We start from the raw sequence: 24174 nt of genomic DNA, 5'->3' as shown, positions 1-24174 counted from the left end.
TTTAAAGAAAATGCTGAAAAATGCAGGAGCTCATCTGATCGTGACCTCTGCTCTCTCTCTCTCTCTCTCTCTCTCTCTCAATTTCAATTCAATTCAAGGGCTTTCTCTCTCTCTCCCTCCATCTCTCTATCTCTCTCTCTCTGAACCTCTGACAGGTGAGGCTGTAGTCTAGGCTACTCTCTCTCTCTCTCTCTCCCTCTCTCTCTCGCCCTCTCTCTCTCTCTCTCTCTCTCTGAACCTCTGACAGGTGGGGCTGTAGTCTAGGCTACTCTCTCTCTCTCTCTCTCGCTCTGAATCTCTGACAGGTGGGGCTATAGTCTAGGGTACTCTCTCTCTCTCTCTGAACCTCTGACAGGTGGGGCTGTAGTCTAGGCTACTCTCTCTCTGAACCTCTCTGACCGGTGGGGCTGTAGTCTAGGCTACTCTCTCTCTCTCTGAACCTCTGACAGGTGGGGCTGTAGTCTAGACTACTCTCTCTCCCTCTCTCTCTCGCCCTCTCTCTCTCTCTCTCTCTCTCTCTCTCTGAACCTCTGACAGGTGGGGTTGTAGTCTAGGCTACTCTCTCTCTCTCTCTCTCTCTCTCTCTCTGAACCTCTGACAGGTGGGGCTGTAGTCTAGGCTACTCTCTCTCCCTCTCTCTCTCGCCCTCTCTCTCTCTCTCTCTCTCTCTGAACCTCTGACAGATGGGGCTGTAGTCTAGGCTACTCTCTCTCTCTCTCTCTCTCTCTCTCTGATCCTCTGACAGGTGGGGCTGTAGTCTAGACTACTCTCTCTCCCTCTCTCTCTCGCCCTCTCTCTCTCTCTCTCTCTCTCTCTGAACCTCTGACAGGTGGGGCTGTAGTCTAGGCTACTCTCTCTCTGAACCTCTCTGACCGGTGGGGCTGTAGTCTAGGCTACTCTCTCTCTCTCTCTCTCTCTCTCTGAACCTCTGACAGGTGGGGCTGTAGTCTAGGCTACTCTCTCTCTCTCTCTCTCTCTCTCTCTCTCTCTCTCTCTGAATCTCTGACAGGTGGGGCTGTAGTCTAGGCTACTCTCTCTCTGAACCTCTCTGACCGGTGGGGCTGTAGGCTACTCTCTCTCTCTCTCTCTCTCTCTCTCTCTCTCTCTCTCTCTCTCTCTCTCTCTCTCTCTCTCTCTCTCTCTCTCTCTCTCTGAACCTCTCTGACAGGTGGGGCTGTAGTCTAGGCTACTAGTCTTCCCCATGCCTCACTCTCTCTTTGAGGACACATTGATCTGTCTATCTAACTGACTGATGTATCCAATAGGTCTTAAAGGGCTCTTCTCTCTCTTCCAGCTGCTGATTGGAGGGCATGCCCATGTTTACAGCCAGTAATTGCTGTGATTGGTCCACAGGGCGGGGTCATGGAGTTAAACACAAAGGTTACCTCTACAGCTCTGTCATTAGCTGATCATAAACCCTCTTCAAAACTAAAGACCTAAGATCAGATCAATAAGGCAGGAAATGCACCTCCAGGTTACTGCATATGTCTGCGGCTGGCTGGTGGTGTGTGTGTATATCTAGTCCCTAGCTGTAGGATCTCAGGGGAGATGAGGAAAGGGAGGGTCATAGCATCATCTGGTACTGTGTCAAACACCCATCTGGACACACACACACACACACACACACACACACACACACACACACACACACACACACACACACACACACACACACACACACACACACACACACACACATACACACACACACGCACGCACGCACGCACATACGCACGCACGCACGCACGCACGCGCGCACACACACACACACACACATACACACACACACACACACACGCACGCACGCACGCGCGCACACACACACACACACACACACACACACATACACACACACACACACACACACGCACGCACGCGCGCACACACACACACATACGCACACACGCACGTGCGCACACACACGCACGCGCACACACACACACACACACACACACACACACACACACACACACACACACACACACACACACACACACACACAAAACACACAGTGAGTGTAATTGACTGCAGTTAACCAGAGTCTTGGTGCACAAACAGCCTGAGGTGGAGGCAGAGAGTCACAGAGCTCAGGGCGCTTAACGGTCTGTCTCTCTGTCTGTGTGTCTCCTTCTCCATTCCATCTACCAGTATAACCGAGAGGTCGCTGATTCAAATCCCAGAGGTTGTGTAAAAATCTGCTGTTCTGCCCTTGAGCAAGTCAGTCAACCCCGAACAACAACTGCTCCCCAGCGCCAATTACGTGGATGTCGATTAAGGCAGCCCCCCATACCTCTCTGATTCAGAGGGGTTGGGTTAAATGTGGAAGACACATTTCGGTTGAATGCATTCAGTTGTGCAACTGACTAGGTATCCCCTTTCCCTTATCGCTCTCTCTCCTTTATCCTTTGCCCTGTCTCCTCTATCAATCACTCTCTCTTCCTATCCTTCTCTGTCCCTCAATCTCTTCCTCTATCCATCAGTCTCTCTTCCTATCCTTCTCTGTGCCTCAATCTCTTCCTCTATCCATCACTCTCTCTTCCTATCCTTCTCTGTCCCTCAATCTCTTCCTCTATCCATCACTCTCTCTTCCTATCCTTCTCTGTCCCTCAATCTCTTCCTCTATCCATCACTCTCTCTTCCTATCCTTCTCTGTGCCTCAATCTCTTCCTCTATCCATCACTCTCTCTTCCTATCCTTCTCTGTCCCTCAATCTCTTCCTCTATCCATCACTCTCTCTTCCTATCCTTCTCTGTCCCTCAATCTCTTCCTCTATCCATCACTCTCTCTTCCTATCCTTCTCTGTGCCTCAATCTCTTCCTCTATTCCTCTATCCATCACTCTCTCTTCCTATCCTTCTCTGTCCCTCAATCTATTCCTCTATCCATCACTCTCTCTTCCTATCCTTCTCTGTCCCTCAATCTATTCCTCTATCCATCACTCTCTCTTCCTATCCTTCTCTGTGCCTCAATCTCTTCCTCTATTCCTCTATCCATCACTCTCTCTTCCTATCCTTCTCTGTCCCTCACTCTCTTCCTCATTCCTCTATCCATCACTCTCTCTTCCTATCCTTCTCTGTCCCTCAATCTCTTCCTCTATTCCTCTATCCATCACTCTCTCTTCCTATCCTTCTCTGTCCCTCAATCTCTTCCTCTATCCATCACTCTCTCTTCCTATCCTTCTCTGTCCCTCAATCTATTCCTCTATCCATCACTCTCTCTTCCTATCCTTCTCTGTCCCTCAATCTATTCCTCTATCCATCACTCTCTCTTCCTATCCTTCTCTGTCCCTCAATCTATTCCTCTATTCCTCTATCCATCACTCTCTCTTCCTATCCTTCTCTGTCCCTCAATCTCTTCCTCTATTCCTCTATCCATCACTCTCTCTTCTATCATTCTCTGTCCCTCACTCTGTTCCTGTATTTATCCATCCATTGCTCTTCATTCTCCTTTTCCAACCTTGGGGGGCAGGTACTGATGGGGGAGGGGACATGCCAATCAACCTACACTCTTAGAAAAAATGGTTCCAAAAGGTTTCTGCGTCTATAACCATTGGATAACCCTTTTTGGTTCCAGGTAGAACTATTTTGGGTTCCATTTAGAACCCTCTGTGTAAAGGGCTCTACATGGAACCCAAAATAGTTATATTTGGAACCAAAAAGGGTAATTCAAAGAGTTCTCTTAAGGGGACAGCCGAAGAACCCTTTTTCGTTCTAGATAGGGCCTTTTTTTCAAAGAGTGTTTCATCATGTGAGACCTGACCTGTCAATCCCTCGTCATGTGGCAGTGAGGGGTGCATAGTAATGTAGGCTGGGGGTGTCAGACTGACTGACCTCTGGGGTAGATTGACCTTTAGTGTTAGGGTCAGGATGGGTATCTAATCACCGTGAGGGTATGTGGTTACAGTTTGATTAAATGGGGCCACTGCCAACACATGTTTAGGCTAGATTATGGGATGGGCAACTTTGATGGAGGTCGGGGCCACAAAAAAATCACTATTTATCATGAGGGGCAAAACATTTTAGTGGCCCCCATCTTGACAGCTAATATAAAAAATAAATAAATAATAATTTCATGCAATTCTACACATTTTGCCAAAGGGTGGAGACTAGGGATGTGACAAATTGACAATTTTTCTTAACGTTTAAACTACCCTTTAAAAAACAATCTGTTTTCTGTTTAAAAGAAAATGTATCATAAAATTCCACATCAATTCACAATGCAGAATAATTACATATGTACTGTACATATTACACAAGGGGGGCCAGTTATCCATTTCTGTGCTAGATATTAAAACGGCAAGGTAGGGTTGTGATTTTGTTACTTGCTCAGTTTGATGGCAGACATAGACATCATAGTATTTGTGCTAAGTCTGTGGGCTTATTTGCGTAATTGCTTAACACGTTGTGTGGGTGTGTTTACATTTCGATTTATACATGTGTGCCATGTCTGACGCTTGTCTTTGTGTGTGTGTGTGTGTGTGGATGTGTGGATGTCGTGTGTGTGTGTGTGTGTGTGTGTGTGTGTGTGTGTGTGTGTGTGTGTGTGGATGTGTGGATGTCGTGTGTGTGTGTGTGTGTGTGTGTGTGTGTGTGTGTGTGTGTGCCATGTCTGACGCTTGTCTTTGTGTGTGTGTGTGTGTGTGTGTGTGTGTGCCATGTCTGACGCTTGTCTTTGTGTGTGTGTGTGTGTGTGTGTGTGTGTGTGTGTGTGTGTGTGTGTGTGTGTAATGCGGCAGCTCTTCCATCTCAGTCTTATCACAGATGTGAACACACACAAGGGTCATGGTATTGCAGAGGCTGCCGTTGCTAGGAGACCATTTCTGGCGCCCTTTTGTGTTGAGCAGCCTCGAGCACAACCCCCATCCCCGTCTACAGTAAACACACACGACATCCACACACGACATCCACACACACACACACACACACACACACACACACACACACACACACACACACACGACATCCACACATCCACACACACACACACACACACACACACACACACACACACACACACACACACACACACACACACACACACACACACACACACACACACACACACACACACACACACACACACACACTACATCGGCACACATACACTAACGAAACACACTCACAGCACAGCCCTCGGGTCAGATTTTCACCAGCTGTAATTAGTCAGTGTTCTGATCGATTTATTCTGCCACGTCTGTCTCTGTCCTGTCACTCATCATCATCTCTCTTTCTCATACCCACGCAACAGGTTTTCCATTAGGAAAATGTTGCACAGGACATTTGACCGGCAGCCTTTTAAATCTGCAATATAAAAATTGGATTTATATAGCACTTTTCTACCAACAGAGGTACTCAAAGCACTTTACACAGTAAGGGGGAGACTCACCTCAGCCAACGTGTAGCACGGCAACAATTTTTGTGCCAGAATGTTCAAAACACATCATTACAGAGGTGAGGAGTGATATACACCAATTAGGAATGAGGGGGATGATTAGGTGGCCATAATGGAATGGGGCCAGGTTGGGAACTTAGCCATGACACCAGGGTTAACACCCCTTCTCTTACAATAACTGTCATGGGATTTTTAATGACCATAGTGGCAGGAGATCTGTTTAACGTCCCATCTGAAAGACAATACCCTATGCAGGGCAGCATCCCCTTCACTGGCCTGGGATTTTCTAAGACCAGAGAGAAGAATGCCCTCTACTAGCCCTCCCAATACCACTTCCCCCAACATCTGGCCTCCCATCCAGGGACAGACCAGGATCAACCCTGCTTAGCTTCAGAAGCCAGCCAGCAGTGGGATACAGGGTGGTATGCTGATAGCTGGGTGGTATGCTGATAACAGGGTGGTATGCTGATAGCTGGGTGGTATGCTGATAGCTGGGTGGTATGCTGATAGCTGGGTGGTATGCTGATAGCTGGGTGGTATGTTGATAGCTGGGTGGTATGCTGATAGCTGGGTGGTATGCTGATAGCTGGGTGGTATGCTGATAGCTGGGTGGTATGTTGATAGCTGGGTGGTATGTTGATAGCTGGGTGGTATGCTGATAGCTGGGTGGTATGCTGATAGCTGGGTGGTATGTTGATAGCTGGGTGGTATGCTGATAGCTGGGTGGTATGCTGATAGCTGGGTGGTATGCTGATAGCTGGGTGGTATGTTGATAGCTGGGTGGTATGCTGATAGCTGGGTGGTATGCTGATAGCTGGGTGGTATGTTGATAGCTGGGTGGTATGCTGATAGCTGGGTGGTATGCTGATAACTGGGTGGTATGCTGATAGCTGGGTGGTATGCTGATAGCTGGGTGGTATGTTGATAGCTGGGTGGTATGCTGATAGCTGGGTGGTATGCTGATAGCTGGGTGGTATGTTGATAGCTGGGTGGTATGCTGATAGCTGGGTGGTATGCTGATAGCTGGGTGGTATGCTGATAGCTGGGTGGTATGTTGATAGCTGGGTGGTATGCTGATAGCTGGGTGGTATGCTGATAGCTGGGTGGTATGCTGATAGCTGGGTGGTATGCTGATAGCTGGGTGGTATGTTGATAGCTGGGTGGTATGCTGATAGCTGGGTGGTATGCTGATAGCTGGGTGGTATTCTGTTGGCTGTTAAGTTATTCTAACATAACTTTTTGGGCAACTCAACCAAATTCACATAGAAATGGGAGATCTATAGGTCTGTTTTAAGAAGCGGATATTTAGATATTTTCTTTTTGCGTAATTTTTATGCTTCCCGTTTTAAATGTAGTTTTTGCATCCTTTCCTTTTGGTTTTGTACGCCAGCTTCCAACGGCTGAAAATACAGTATTTTTGCTTATTGAAAATATATTTTGCAGCAGTTTAGATACAATGATTTAACTGAGATTAGGCAAACTATTCCATATTTTTATGGACATTTAAAAAATTTACCGGACCCAGATGCATTGGGTGTGTAACCTGATTAGCGCGTCCACCCAATGTGCTCAGAATGACATAATTCATATGTAGTTTATGGTAATTCATCTTAACATTATATGCAACTCGAGGATGCAACAGCATCCTTCTTACCGTCCAATGAGACTTTTCAAGATGTTATAATACATTTATTGTCCATGACAGAATTACAAAGTAATTTTGGACTGACCAATGTAGATAGTTTCAAATACACACAAACACATTTCTATTTGAACTCCTTTGGACATCAGGGCAACCTAGAGGGAATCTTATTTGAGTCAGAAAATAATGTTCATATGATTGGTAAGATATACAAAATCTTGCAGACCCCATATCCAACTGACAGTCTAATAGAAAACTACTGGAACCAAGACTTATAAAGAACTGATGTTGTCACAAGATGGACGGAATGTTGGAGCATAACTAACTAAATTACAGTTAATGAACATGGATGTTTAATCCAGGATAACTAATGTATATAATTTATTTTACAATAGACAAAATTCATAAATTCCACAGCACAACGGCAGAGTCATGTATTAAGTGTGAAACTAATCAAAAGAGAACCATCACGCTCATTAGTAAAACCTAACACCTGGCTTGATAAGCTTGAACAGAAGCCAGTTTACTTAACTAGGCAAGTCAGTTGAGAACAAATTTGTATTTACAATCACAGCCTAGGAACATTGGGTTAACTGCCTTGTTCAGGGGCAGAACGACAGATTTTTACCTTGTAGGTTCTGGGATTTGATCTAGGAACCTTTCTTTTACTGGCCCAGAGCTCTAACCACTAGGCTACCCGCCACCCCCAGTCACTTAATAAATCCCCCCCCAAAACAGAAGAAGCAGTTCCTTACTTTCAGTGATAGCCTTAATGGCATCATGTCTATTGTCAGTACACATTTCCAGAATCTACCTTTATTCACCTATAAACGATCATGAACTCTATCAAACATCTTGGTCAAATCAGATGTGGTCAGAGAGAGAAAAGAGGCCTTCATAAAAGGACGTTCCCTTGTAGCTCTTGTAGAACCATAAGGAAATGCTCTCACATTGTTTGCCTTCAGACTTCTAGGACCTATGAGATAAAGTCATGTAGAACTTGCACTACTAAAGGAGTTGTTTATATGTTACAGTGTTGTAATAACATTTTTATTGGGAAAAAATCCAGAGTCTTGAAAGCACGTCTTGGAGAACATAACTCCACTATTAGACGTCAAGATATCACCTTGCCAGTTGCGAGACACTTGATAGAACAAAATCATTATATTAATGAATTGCGTTGCATCGGGATCAAAAAAGTGAATCCACCACGTAGAGGTAACTATGACAACAAATTACTCCAAAGAGAAGCCATGTGGATATATACATTTCATTCTGTATCTCCACACGGTTTAAACAAAGAACTATATTTCACCTCCTTCCTTTAAGCCACATTCAGACTGTTATACAAGAACACTGTCCATATCAGATTTTGCATGTCATTTATGAGTTGGTCCCACATATTAATGAACATCTTTGTCTGATGTCCTTTGTGGTGGGCTTTCTCATGAATAGATGTGATGTATTTAGGTGAGCGGACACCTGGGGCTGGATTTGTGAGTTGCCCTTCGTGCCGCTGCCATGCCCTATAATTGACAGATGAGTTGTTTCCTACAAATGCTGTTTTAAATGAAAGACCAGTATACCTACACACTGAAGTCTGTAAAGCCGAAACGTCTGTGAACGCTATCCCTGATGCAGTAAAAAAAAAAGAAGCAAAACACCTAATAATGATTTAAGCTTTATGTGACACATTTTGGAGTGCGAACCCATTACAACTCAAATCAAACTTTATTTGCCACATGCGCTGAATACAACAAGTGTAGACTTGACTGTGAAATGGGGGGGGGGGGGGGGGGGTCAATGTAAATTGTCCGGTGGCGATTTTTATGAATTGTTCAGCAGTCTAATGGCTTGGGAGTAGAAGCTGTTGAGGAGCCTTTTGGTCCTAGACTTGACGTTCCGGTACCGCTTGCCGTGCGGTAGCAGAGAGAACAGTCTATAACTTGGGTGACTGGAGACAATTTTATGGGCTTTCCTCTGACACCTGGAGGTCCTGGATGGCAGAAATCTTGGCCCAAGTGATGTACTGGGCCGTTCACACTACCCTCTGTCGCGCCTTACTGTCAGATGCCGAGCAGTTGCCATACCAGGCGGTGTTGCAACCGGTCAGGATGATCTCGATGGTGCACCTGTAGTACCTTTTGAGGATCTGGGGACCCATACCAAATATTTTTAGTCTTCTGATGGAGAAAAGGTTTTGTCGTGGCCTTTTCACAAATGTCTTGGTGTGTTTGGACCATGTTACTTCGTTGGTGATGTGGACACCAAGGAACTTGAAACTCTCGACCCGCTCCACTACAGCTCCGTCGATGTTAACTTCTTGGTGACAGGGGGGCAGTATTGAGTAGCTTGGATGAATAAGGTGCCCAGAGTAAACTGCCTGCTACTCTGTCCCAGATGCTAATATATACATAGTATTAGTAGTATTGGATAGAAAACACTCTGAAGTTTCTAAAACTGTTTGAATGATGTCTGTGAGTATAACAGAACTCATGCGGCAGACAAAAACCTGAGACAAATCCAACCAGGAAGTGGGACATCTGAGGTTTGTAGTTTGCAGGCTCTAGTAGCCATCACTAATCTAAAGGCAAATGCTAACCCTACTGTCATAGTGACTGGGCAGGCTCTAGTATCCATCGCTAAGCTAAAGGCTAATGCTAACCCTACTGTCATAGTGACTGGGCAGGCTCTAGTAGCCATTGCTAATCTAAAGGCAAATGCTTACCCTACTGTCATAGTGACTGGGCAGGCTCTAGTAGCCATCGCTAATCTAAAGGCAAATGCTAACCCTACTGTCATAGTGACTGGGCAGGCTCTAGTAGCCATCGCTAATCTAAAAGCAAATGCTAACCCTACTGTCATAGTGACTGGGCAGGCTCTAGTAGCCATCGCTAATCTAAAGGCAAATGCTAACCCTACTGTCATGGTGACTGGGCAGGCTCTAGTAGCCATCGCTAATCTAAAGGCAAATGCTAACCCTACTGTCATAGTGACTGGGCAGGCTCTAGTAGCCATCGCTAATCTAAAGGCAAATGCTAACCCTACTGTCATAGTGACTGGGCAGGCTCTAGTAGCCATCGCTAATCTAAAGGCAAATGCTAACCCTACTGTCATAGTGACTGGGCAGGCTCTAGTAGCCATCGCTAATCTAAAAGCAAATGCTAACCCTACTGTCATAGTGACTGGGCAGGCTCTAGTAGTCATCGCTAATCTAAAGGCTAATGCTAAGCCTCCTCTGCTCTGGTCTGTTAAAGTGAATGTGCAGGCTCTAGTAGCCATCACTAAGTTAAAGGCTAATGCTAAATATAATTTTCCGTTCTATAGTGAATCAGCAAAACCTAGTAGACAGCACTAAGCTAAAGGATATCACTAACCCTCGTCTCCTCTGATGTTGTAGCAAATGGAATCTGCAGGGCTAATGTAGGGGTGTCTTATCAGGGCCTGCAGGACAGACCGGGCAATTACAGCTGGCGTTAAGTCAATGGGAAAGCTCCAAGGCAGTGCTAGACTATCACCGCTTATACATTATGTAGTTTAGACATGCCATCCAGGAAGATGAGGAGTGGGATGGATGGAGGGAGGTAGGAAGCTAGGGAGGGATAGGGGAGGGATAACATTAGCCCTGATTTGCACGCAGTTTGAGCTGCATAGGGAAATTAGCACATTTACCCAACCACGCAGAAAGATGTAGGCCTACATAGACACTCATTCTGAGTCAGAGTAGAAGACAATAATGTGGAGGCAGATGAAGTGCTTTCATTGGTCAGAGAGAGCGAGATGGCGAGAGAGAAACAGCGAGAGAGGTAGAGATATGGAGAGTGAGAGAGAGAGCAGAAGGATTGTGACAGTGGTGAGAGAGAGGGAGCATAGAAAGAGAGAGTGAAAGGGAGCTGAGAGAGACTGAAAGGGAGCTGAGAGAGATAGTCAGAGAGAGAGTGAAAGGGAGCTGAGAGAGATAGTCAGAGAGAGAAAGCAAGAGAGTGAAAGGGAGCTGAGAGAGAGTGAAAGGGAGCTGAGAGAGATAGTCAGAGAGAGTGAAAGGGAGCTGAGAGAGAGTGAAAGGGAGCTTAGAGAGATAGTCAGAGAGAGAGTGAAAGGGAGCTGAGAGAGATAGTCAGAGAGAGAAAGCAAGAGAGTGAAAGGGAGCTGAGAGAGATAGTCAGAGAGAGAGTGAAAGGGAGCTGAGAGAGATAGTCAGAGAGAGAAAGCAAGAGAGTGAAAGGGAGCTGAGAGAGAGTGAAAGGGAGCTGAGAGAGATAGTCAGAGCGAAAGCGAGAGAGATTGAAAGGGAGCTGAGAGAGAGTGAAAGGGAGCTGAGAGAGATAGTCAGAGAGAGAGTGAAAGGGAGCTGAGAGAGAGTGAAAGGGAGCTGAGAGAGATAGTCAGAGAGAGAGTGAAAGGGAGCTGAGAGAGATAGTCAGAGAGAGAAAGGGAGAGAGAGTGAAAGGGAGCTAAGAGAGATAGTCAGAGAGAAAGCGAGAGAGAGTGAAAGGGAGCTGAGAGAGATAGTCAGAGAGAGAGTGAAAGGGAGCTGGGAGAGATAGTCAGAGAGAGAAAGGGAGATAGTCAGAGAGAGAGAGAAAGGGAGCTGAGGGAGATAGTCAGAGAGAGAAAGAGAGAAAGGGAGCTGAGAGAGATAGTCAGAGAGAGAAAGGGAGAGAGAGATGCATGTAATGAGAAGCCAATGTCTTTATATAAGAGCTAAGTGCAGTTAGAGAGCAGGAATAGCCTCTGGAGTACAGCTCATTGTGTGTGTGTGTGTGTGTGTGTGTGTGTGTGTGTGTGTGTGTGTGTGTGTGTGTGTGTTGACATGTATGTATGCCTGTCTGTGTGCACATGTTAAATACATGTTATGTGTAGGCTGAATGGTTTCCATGTCTGTGTCTGTTGGCTGTGTTTTTAGACCTGTTTGTATTGTGTAGCTAAGGGAGTGTTAGTGTGTGGGTGTGTTGTTTTATGGTATGCCCTGTCTGTCTCTGGGTTGTGACTAACAGGAAGCAGGAACGATCTCTCTCTCTCAGTTCAAACACATAACCGCGCTTCTCCCCCTGAACAGTTCTCTCTTTTTACCATCTCTTTCACTCTCTTTCTGTGTGTGTTGTGTATGTGTGTGTGTGCCTCCATCTCTCTACACAGTCATTGTCTCTGTCTCTATCGTCCATCTCTCTACACAGTCATTGTCACTGTCTCTACCGTCCATCTCTCTACACAGTCACTGTCTCTACCGTCCATCTCTCTACACAGTCATTGTCTCTGTCTCTATCGTCCATCTCTCTACACAGTCATTGTCACTGTCTCTACCGTCCATCTCTCTACACAGTCATTGTCACTGTCTCTACCGTCCATCTCTCTACACAGTCATTGTCACTGTCTCTACCGTCCATCTCTCTACACAGTCATTGTCACTGTCTCTACCGTCCATCTCTCTACACAGTCATTGTCTCTACCGTCCATCTCTCTCTACAGTCACTGTCTCTACCGTCCATCTCTCTTTACAGTCATTGTCTCTGTCTCTACCGTCCATCTCTCTCTACAGTCATTGTCTCTGTCTCTACCGTCCATCTCTCTACACAGTCATTGTCTCCATCTCTACCGTCCATCTCTCTACACAGTCATTGTCTCTGACTCTACCGTCCATCTCTCTCTACAGTCACTGTCTCTACCGTCCATCTCTCTACACAGTCATTGTCTCTGTCTCTACCGTCCATCTCTCTACACAGTCACTGTCTCTGTCTCTACCGTCCATCTCTCTACACAGTCATTGTCTCTGTCTCTACCGTCCATCTCTCTCTACAGTCACTGTCTCTACCGTCCATCTCTCTACACAGTCATTGTCTCTGTCTCTACTGTCCATCTCTCTACACAGTCACTGTCTCTGTCTCTACCGTCCATCTCTCTACACAGTCATTGTCTCTGTCTCTACTGTCCATCTCTCTCTACAGTCACTGTCTCTACCGTCCATCTCTCTACACAGTCATTGTCTCTGTCTCTACTGTCCATCTCTCTACACAGTCACTGTCTCTGTCTCTACCGTCCATCTCTCTACACAGTCACTGTCTCTGTCTCTACCTTCCATCTCTCTACACAGTCATTGTCTCTGTCTCTACCGTCCATCTCTCTACACAGTCACTGTCTCTGTCTCTACCGTCCATCTCCATACACAGTCATTGTCACTGTCTCTCCCGTCCATCTCTCTACACAGTCACTGTCTCTGTCTCTACCGTCCATCTCTCTACACAGTCACTGTCTCTGTTTCTCTACCGTCCATCTCTCTACACAGTCATTGTCTCTGTCTCTACCATCCATCTCTCTACACAGTCATTGTCTCTGTCTCTACCGTCCATCTCTCTACACAGTCACTGTCTCTGTCTCTACCATCCATGTCTCTACCCAGTCACTGTCTCTACCGTCCATCTCTCTACACAGTCACTGTCTCTGTCTCTACCATCCATCTCCCTACACAGTCATTGTCACTGTCTCTCCCGTCCATCTCTCTACACAGTCACTGTCTCTGTCTCTACCGTCCATCTCTCTACACAGTCACTGTCTCTGTCTCTACCGTCCATCTCTCTACACAGTCATTGTCTCTGTCTCTACCGTCCATCTCTCTCTACAGTCACTTTCTCTACCGTCCATCTCTCTACACAGTCACTGTCTCTGTCTCTACCGTCCATCTCTCTACACAGTCACTGTCTCTGTCTCTACCGTCCATCTCCCTACACAGTCATTGTCTCTGTCTCTACCATCCATCTCTCTACACAGTCATTGTCTCTGTCTCTACCGTCCATCTCTCTACACACTCACTGTCTCTGTCTCTACCATCCATCTCTCTACACAGTCACTGTCTCTACCGTCCATCTCTCTACACAGTCACTGTCTCTGTCTCTACCGTCCATCTCTTTACCGTCCATCTCTACACTGTCTCTGTCTCTACCATCCATCTCTCTACACAGTCACTGTCTCTGTCTCAACCGTCCATCTCTCTACACAGTCACTGTCTCTGTCTGTACCATCCATCTCTCTACACAGTCACTGTCTCTGTCTCCTCCGTCCCCATCTCTCTACACAGTCACTGTCTCTGTCTCTACCGTCCATCTCTCTACACAGTCATTGTCTCTGTTTCTACCGTCCATCTCTCTACACAGTCATTGTCTCTGTCTCTACCGTCCATCTCTCTCCACAGTCACTGTCTCTGTCTCCTCCGTCCATCTCTCTACACAGTCATTGTCTCTGTTTCTACCGTCCAACTCTCTACACAGTCACTGTCTCTGTCTCTACCGTCCATCTCTCTACCGTCCATCTTTACACTGTCTCTGTCTCTACCATCCATCTCTCTACACAGTTACTGTCTCTGTCTCTACCATCCATCTCTCGTCACTGTCTCTGTCTCTACCGTCCATCTCTCTACACAGTCACTGTCTCTGTCTCTACCGTCCATCTCTCTACACAGTCACTGTCTCTGTCTCTACCGTCAATCTCTCTACACAGTCACTGTCTCTGTCTCCTCCGTCCATCTCTCTACACAGTCATTGTCTCTGTTTCTACCGTCCAACTCTCTACACAGTCACTGTCTCTGTCTCTACCGTCCATCTCTCTACCGTCCATCTTTACACTGTCTCTGTCTCTACCATCCATCTCTCTACACAGTCACTGTCTCTGTCTCTACTATCCATCTCTCTACACAGTCACTGTCTCTACCGTCCATCTCTCTACAGTCATTGTCTCTGTTTCTACCGTCCATCTCTCTACACAGTCATTGTCTCTGTCTCTACCGTCCATCTCTACACTGTCTCTGTCTCTACCATCCATCTCTCTACACAGTCACTGTCTCTGTCTCAACCGTCCATCTCTCTACACAGTCACTGTCTCTGTCTGTACCATCCATCTCTCTACACAGTCACTGTCTCTGTCTCCTCCGTCCCCATCTCTCTACACAGTCACTGTCTCTGTCTCTACCGTCCATCTCTCTACACAGTCATTGTCTCTGTTTCTACCGTCCATCTCTCTACACAGTCATTGTCTCTGTCTCTACCGTCCATCTCTCTCCACAGTCACTGTCTCTGTCTCCTCCGTCCAACTCTCTACACAGTCACTGTCTCTGTCTCTACCGTCCATCTCTCTACCGTCCATCTTTACACTGTCTCTGTCTCTACCATCCATCTCTCTACACAGTTACTGTCTCTGTCTCTACCATCCATCTCTCGTCACTGTCTCTGTCTCTACCGTCCATCTCTCTACACAGTCACTGTCTCTGTCTCTACCGTCCATCTCTCTACACAGTCACTGTCTCTGTCTCTACCGTCAATCTCTCTACACAGTCACTGTCTCTGTCTCCTCCGTCCATCTCTCTACACAGTCATTGTCTCTGTTTCTACCGTCCAACTCTCTACACAGTCACTGTCTCTGTCTCTACCGTCCATCTCTCTACCGTCCATCTTTACACTGTCTCTGTCTCTACCATCCATCTCTCTACACAGTCACTGTCTCTGTCTCTACTATCCATCTCTCTACACAGTCACTGTCTCTACCGTCCATCTCTCTACAGTCATTGTCTCTGTTTCTACCGTCCATCTCTCTACACAGTCATTGTCTCTGTCTCTACCGTCCATCTCTCTACACAGTCACTGTCTCTGTCTCTACCGTCCATCTCTCTACACAGTCACTGTCTCTCTCTCTGTCTCTACCGTCCATCTCTCTACACAGTCACTGTCTCTGTCTCTACCGTCCATCTCTCTACACAGTCACTGTCTCTGTCTCTACCGTCCATCTCTCTACACAGTCACTGTCTCTACCGTCCATCTCTCTACACAGTCATTGTCTCTGTCTCTACCGTCCATCTCTCTACACAGTCACTGTCTCAGTCTCTACCGTCCATCTCTCTACACAGTCATTGTCTCTGTCTCTACCGTCCATCTCTCTCTACAGTCACTTTCTCTACCGTCCATCTCTCTACACAGTCACTGTCTCTGTCTCTAACGTCCATCTCTCTACACAGTCACTGTCTCTGTCTCTACCGTCCATCTCTCTACACAGTCTCTGTCTCTACCGTCCATCTCTCTACACAGTCACTGTCTCTGTCTCTAACGTCCATCTCTCTACACAGTCACCATCTCTGTCTCTACCATCCATCTCTCTACACAGTCACTGTCTCTACCGTCCATCTCTCTACAGTCATTGTCTCTGTTTCTACCGTCCATCTCTCTACACTGTCATTGTCTCTGTCTCTACCGTCCATCTCTCTACACAGTCACTGTCTCTGTCTCTACCATCCATCTCTCTACACAGTCACTGTCTCTGTCTCTACCGTCCATCTCTCTACACAGTCACTGTCTCTGTCTCTACCGTCCATCTCTCTACACAGTCACTGTCTCTGTCTCTACCATCAATCTCTCTACACAGTCACTGTCTCTGTCTCTACCGTCCATCTCTTTACCGTCCATCTCTACACTGTCTCTGTCTCTACCGTCCATCTCTCTACCGTCCATCTTTACACTGTCTCTGTCTCTACCATCCATCTCTCTACACAGTCACTGTCTCTGTCTCTACCATCCATCTCTCTACACAGTCACTGTCTCTACCGTCCATCTCTCTACAGTCATTGTCTCTGTTTCTACCGTCCATCTCTCTACACAGTCATTGTCTCTGTCTCTACCGTCCATCTCTCTACACAGTCACTGTCTCTGTCTCTACCGTCCATCTCTCTACACAGTCACTGTCTCTCTCTCTGTCTCTACCGTCCATCTCTCTACACAGTCACTGTCTCTGTCTCTACCGTCCATCTCTCTACACAGTCACTTTCTCTGTCTCTACCGTCCATCTCTCTACACAGTCACTGTCTCTATCTCTCTACACAGTCATTGTCTCTGTCTCTACCGTCCATCTCTCTACACAGTCACTGTCTCTGTCTCTACCGTCCATCTCTCTACACAGTCATTGTCTCTGTCTCTACCGTCCATCTCTCTCTACAGTCACTTTCTGTACCGTCCATCTCTCTACACAGTCACTGTCTCTGTCTCTACTGTCCATCTCTCTACACAGTCTCTGTCTCTACCGTCCATCTCTCTACACAGTCACTGTCTCTGTCTCTACCATCCATCTCTCTACACAGTCACTGTCTCTGTCTCTACCATCCATCTCTCTACACAGTCACTGTCTCTGTCTCTACCATCCATCTCTCTACACAGTCATTGTCACTGTCTCTGTCTCTACCGTCCATCTCTCTACACAGTCACTGTCTCTGTCTCTACCATCCATCTCTCTACACAGTCACTGTCTCTGTCTCTACCATCCATCTCTCTACACAGTCACTGTCTCTGTCTCTACCATCCATCTCTCTACACAGTCATTGTCACTGTCTCTGTCTCTACCGTCCATCTCTCTACACAGTCACTGTCTCTGTCTTTACCCTCCATCTCTCTACACAGTCATTGTCACTGTCTCTACCGTCCATCTCTCTACACAGTCAATGTCTCTGTCTCTACCGTCCATCTCTCTACACAGTCTCTGTCTCTACCGTCCATCTCTCTACACAGTCACTGTCTCTGTCTCTACCATCCATCTCTCTACACAGTCACTGTCTCTGTCTCTACCATCCATCTCTCTACACAGTCACTGTCACTGTCTCTGTCTCTACCGTCCATCTCTCTACACAGTCACTGTCTCTGTCTCTACCTTCCATCTCTCTACACAGTCTCTGTCTCTACCGTCTATCTCTCTACACAGTCACTGTCTCTGTCTCTACCATCCATCTCTCTACACAGTCACTGTCTCTGTCTCTACCATCCATCTCTCTACACAGTCACTGTCTCTACCGATCATCTCTCTACAGTCATTGTCTCTGTTTCTACCGTCCATCTCTCTACACAGTCACTGTCTCTATCTCTACCGTCCATCTCTCTACACAGTCATTGTCTCTGTCTCTACCGTCCATCTCTCTACACAGTCACTGTCTCTGTCTCTACCGTCCATCTCTCTACACAGTCATTGTCTCTGTCTCTACCGTCCATCTCTCTCTACAGTCACTTTCTCTACCGTCCATCTCTCTACACAGTCACTGTCTCTGTCTCTACTGTCCATCTCTCTACACAGTCTCTGTCTCTACCGTCCATCTCTCTACACAGTCACTGTCTCTGTCTCTACCGTCCAACTCTCTACACAGTCACTGTCTCTGTCTCTACCGTCCATCTCTCTACACAGTCATTGTCTCTGTTTCTACCGTCCAACTCTCTACACAGTCACTGTCTCTGTCTCTACCGTCCATCTCTCTACCGTCCATCTTTACACTGTCTCTGTCTCTACCATCCATCTCTCTACACAGTTACTGTCTCTGTCTCTACCATCCATCTCTCGTCACTGTCTCTGTCTCTACCGTCCATCTCTCTACACAGTCACTGTCTCTGTCTCTACCGTCCATCTCTCTACACAGTCACTGTCTCTGTCTCTACCGTCAATCTCTCTACACAGTCACTGTCTCTGTCTCCTCCGTCCATCTCTCTACACAGTCATTGTCTCTGTTTCTACCGTCCAACTCTCTACACAGTCACTGTCTCTGTCTCTACCGTCCATCTCTCTACCGTCCATCTTTACACTGTCTCTGTCTCTACCATCCATCTCTCTACACAGTCACTGTCTCTGTCTCTACCATCCATCTCTCTACACAGTCACTGTCTCTACCGTCCATCTCTCTACAGTCATTGTCTCTGTTTCTACCGTCCATCTCTCTACACAGTCATTGTCTCTGTCTCTACCGTCCATCTCTCTACACAGTCACTGTCTCTGTCTCTACCGTCCATCTCTCTACACAGTCACTGTCTCTCTCTCTGTCTCTACCGTCCATCTCTCTACACAGTCACTGTCTCTGTCTCTACCGTCCATCTCTCTACACAGTCACTGTCTCTGTCTCTACCGTCCATCTCTCTACACAGTCACTGTCTCTACCGTCCATCTCTCTACACAGTCATTGTCTCTGTCTCTACCGTCCATCTCTCTACACAGTCACTGTCTCAGTCTCTACCGTCCATCTCTCTACACAGTCATTGTCTCTGTCTCTACCGTCCATCTCTCTCTACAGTCACTTTCTCTACCGTCCATCTCTCTACACAGTCACTGTCTCTGTCTCTAACGTCCATCTCTCTACACAGTCACTGTCTCTGTCTCTACCGTCCATCTCTCTACACAGTCTCTGTCTCTACCGTCCATCTCTCTACACAGTCACTGTCTCTGTCTCTAACGTCCATCTCTCTACACAGTCACCATCTCTGTCTCTACCATCCATCTCTCTACACAGTCACTGTCTCTACCGTCCATCTCTCTACAGTCATTGTCTCTGTTTCTACCGTCCATCTCTCTACACAGTCATTGTCTCTGTCTCTACCGTCCATCTCTCTACACAGTCACTGTCTCTGTCTCTACCATCCATCTCTCTACACAGTCACTGTCTCTGTCTCTACCGTCCATCTCTCTACACAGTCACTGTCTCTGTCTCTACCGTCCATCTCTCTACACAGTCACTGTCTCTGTCTCTACCATCAATCTCTCTACACAGTCACTGTCTCTGTCTCTACCGTCCATCTCTTTACCGTCCATCTCTACACTGTCTCTGTCTCTACCGTCCATCTCTCTACCGTCCATCTTTACACTGTCTCTGTCTCTACCATCCATCTCTCTACACAGTCACTGTCTCTGTCTCTACCATCCATCTCTCTACACAGTCACTGTCTCTACCGTCCATCTCTCTACAGTCATTGTCTCTGTTTCTACCGTCCATCTCTCTACACAGTCATTGTCTCTGTCTCTACCGTCCATCTCTCTACACAGTCACTGTCTCTGTCTCTACCGTCCATCTCTCTACACAGTCACTGTCTCTCTCTCTGTCTCTACCGTCCATCTCTCTACACAGTCACTGTCTCTGTCTCTACCGTCCATCTCTCTACACAGTCACTTTCTCTGTCTCTACCGTCCATCTCTCTACACAGTCACTGTCTCTATCTCTCTACACAGTCATTGTCTCTGTCTCTACCGTCCATCTCTCTACACAGTCACTGTCTCTGTCTCTACCGTCCATCTCTCTACACAGTCATTGTCTCTGTCTCTACCGTCCATCTCTCTCTACAGTCACTTTCTGTACCGTCCATCTCTCTACACAGTCACTGTCTCTGTCTCTACTGTCCATCTCTCTACACAGTCTCTGTCTCTACCGTCCATCTCTCTACACAGTCACTGTCTCTGTCTCTACCATCCATCTCTCTACACAGTCACTGTCTCTGTCTCTACCATCCATCTCTCTACACAGTCACTGTCTCTGTCTCTACCATCCATCTCTCTACACAGTCATTGTCACTGTCTCTGTCTCTACCGTCCATCTCTCTACACAGTCACTGTCTCTGTCTCTACCATCCATCTCTCTACACAGTCACTGTCTCTGTCTCTACCATCCATCTCTCTACACAGTCACTGTCTCTGTCTCTACCATCCATCTCTCTACACAGTCATTGTCACTGTCTCTGTCTCTACCGTCCATCTCTCTACACAGTCACTGTCTCTGTCTTTACCCTCCATCTCTCTACACAGTCATTGTCACTGTCTCTACCGTCCATCTCTCTACACAGTCAATGTCTCTGTCTCTACCGTCCATCTCTCTACACAGTCTCTGTCTCTACCGTCCATCTCTCTACACAGTCACTGTCTCTGTCTCTACCATCCATCTCTCTACACAGTCACTGTCTCTGTCTCTACCATCCATCTCTCTACACAGTCACTGTCACTGTCTCTGTCTCTACCGTCCATCTCTCTACACAGTCACTGTCTCTGTCTCTACCTTCCATCTCTCTACACAGTCTCTGTCTCTACCGTCTATCTCTCTACACAGTCACTGTCTCTGTCTCTACCATCCATCTCTCTACACAGTCACTGTCTCTGTCTCTACCGTCCATCTCTCTACACAGTCAATGTCTCTGTCTCTACCGTCCATCTCTCTACACAGTCTCTGTTTCTACCGTCCATCTCTCTACACAGTCATTGTCTCTGTCTCTACCGTCCATCTCTCTCTACAGTCACTTTCTCTACCGTCCATCTCTCTACACAGTCACTGTCTCTGTCTCTACTGTCCATCTCTCTACACAGTCTCTGTCTCTACCGTCCATCTCTCTACACAGTCACTGTCTCTGTCTCTACCATCCATCTCTCTACACAGTCACTGTCTCTGTCTCTACCATCCATCTCTCTACACAGTCACTGTCTCTGTCTCTACCATCCATCTCTCTACACAGTCATTGTCACTGTCTCTGTCTCTACCGTCCATCTCTACACAGTCACTGTCTCTGTCTCTACCATCCATCTCTCTACACAGTCACTGTCTCTGTCTCTACCATCCATCTCTCTACACAGTCACTGTCTCTGTCTCTACCATCCATCTCTCTACACAGTCATTGTCACTGTCTCTGTCTCTACCGTCCATCTCTCTACACAGTCACTGTCTCTGTCTTTACCCTCCATCTCTCTACACAGTCATTGTCACTGTCTCTACCGTCCATCTCTCTACACAGTCAATGTCTCTGTCTCTACCGTCCATCTCTCTACACAGTCTCTGTCTCTACCGTCCATCTCTCTACACAGTCACTGTCTCTGTCTCTACCATCCATCTCTCTACACAGTCACTGTCTCTGTCTCTACCATCCATCTCTCTACACAGTCACTGTCACTGTCTCTGTCTCTACCGTCCATCTCTCTACACAGTCACTGTCTCTGTCTCTACCGTCCATCTCTCTACACAGTCTCTGTCTCTACCGTCTATCTCTCTACACAGTCACTGTCTCTGTCTCTACCATCCATCTCTCTACACAGTCACTGTCTCTGTCTCTACCATCCATCTCTCTACACAGTCACTGTCTCTACCGATCATCTCTCTACAGTCATTGTCTCTGTTTCTACCGTCCATCTCTCTACACAGTCATTGTCTCTGTCTCTACCGTCCATCTCTCTACACAGTCACTGTCTCTGTCTCTACCGTCCATCTCTCTACACAGTCACTGTCTCTGTCTCTACCGTCCATCTCTCTACACAGTCATTGTCTCTGTCTCTACCGTCCATCTCTCTACACAGTCACTGTCTCTGTCTCTACCGTCCATCTCTCTACACAGTCACTGTCTCTGTCTCTACCGTCAATCTCTCTACACAGTCACTGTCTCTGTCTCTACCGTACATCTCTTTACCGTCCATCTCTACACTGTCTCTGTCTCTACCGTCCATCTCCACACTGTCTCTGTCTCTACCGTCCATCTCTCTACACAGTCTCTGTCTCTACCGTCCATCTCTCTACACAGTCACTGTCTCTGTCTCTACCATCCATCTCTCTACACAGTCACTGTCTCTGTCTCTACCATCCATCTCTCTACACAGTCACTGTCACTGTCTCTGTCTCTACCGTCCATCTCTCTACACAGTCACTGTCTCTGTCTCTACCGTCCATCTCTCTACACAGTCTCTGTCTCTACCGTCTATCTCTCTACACAGTCACTGTCTCTGTCTCTACCATCCATCTCTCTACACAGTCACTGTCTCTGTCTCTACCATCCATCTCTCTACACAGTCACTGTCTCTACCGTCCATCTCTCTACAGTCATTGTCTCTGTTTCTACCGTCCATCTCTCTACACAGTCATTGTCTCTGTCTCTACCGTCCATCTCTCTACACAGTCACTGTCTCTGTCTCTACCGTCCATCTCTCTACACAGTCACTGTCTCTGTCTCTACCGTCCATCTCTCTACACAGTCATTGTCTCTGTCTCTACCGTCCATCTCTCTACACAGTCACTGTCTCTGTCTCTACCGTCAATCTCTCTACACAGTCACTGTCTCTGTCTCTACCGTCCATCTCTTTACCGTCCATCTCTACACTGTCTCTGTCTCTACCGTCCATCTCCACACTGTCTCTGTCTCTACCGTCCATCTCTCTACCGTCCATCTTTACACTGTCTCTGTCTCTACCATCCATCTCTCTACACAGTCACTGTCTCTGTCTCTACCGTCCATCTCTCTACACAGTCACTGTCTCTCTCTCTGTCTCTACCGTCCATCTCTCTACACAGTCACTGTCTCTGTCTCTACCGTCCATCTCTCTACACAGTCACTGTCTCAGTCTCTACCGTCCATCTCTCTACACAGTCATTGTCTCTGTCTCTACCGTCCATCTCTCTCTACAGTCACTTTCTCTACCGTCCATCTCTCTACACAGTCACTGTCTCTGTCTCTAACGTCCATCTCTCTACACAGTCACTGTCTCTGTCTCTACCGTCCATCTCTCTACACAGTCTCTGTCTCTACCGTCCATCTCTCTACACAGTCACTGTCTCTGTCTCTAACGTCCATCTCTCTACACAGTCACCATCTCTGTCTCTACCATCCATCTCTCTACACAGTCACTGTCTCTACCGTCCATCTCTCTACAGTCATTGTCTCTGTTTCTACCGTCCATCTCTCTACACAGTCATTGTCTCTGTCTCTACCGTCCATCTCTCTACACAGTCACTGTCTCTGTCTCTACCATCCATCTCTCTACACAGTCACTGTCTCTGTCTCTACCGTCCATCTCTCTACACAGTCACTGTCTCTGTCTCTACCGTCCATCTCTCTACACAGTCACTGTCTCTGTCTCTACCATCAATCTCTCTACACAGTCACTGTCTCTGTCTCTACCGTCCATCTCTTTACCGTCCATCTCTACACTGTCTCTGTCTCTACCGTCCATCTCTCTACCGTCCATCTTTACACTGTCTCTGTCTCTACCATCCATCTCTCTACACAGTCACTGTCTCTGTCTCTACCATCCATCTCTCTACACAGTCACTGTCTCTACCGTCCATCTCTCTACAGTCATTGTCTCTGTTTCTACCGTCCATCTCTCTACACAGTCATTGTCTCTGTCTCTACCGTCCATCTCTCTACACAGTCACTGTCTCTGTCTCTACCGTCCATCTCTCTACACAGTCACTGTCTCTCTCTCTGTCTCTACCGTCCATCTCTCTACACAGTCATTGTCTCTGTCTCTACCGTCCATCTCTCTACACAGTCACTGTCTCTGTCTCTACCGTCCATCTCTCTACACAGTCACTGTCTCTGTCTCTACCGTCAATCTCTCTACACA

Source organism: Oncorhynchus kisutch, linkage group LG13 (assembly GCF_002021735.2).
Source record: "Oncorhynchus kisutch isolate 150728-3 linkage group LG13, Okis_V2, whole genome shotgun sequence".
Lineage (NCBI taxonomy): Eukaryota > Metazoa > Chordata > Actinopteri > Salmoniformes > Salmonidae > Oncorhynchus > Oncorhynchus kisutch.
The sequence above is the reverse complement of the archived record's forward strand: the minus strand, read 5'-3'. Positions refer to the sequence as shown.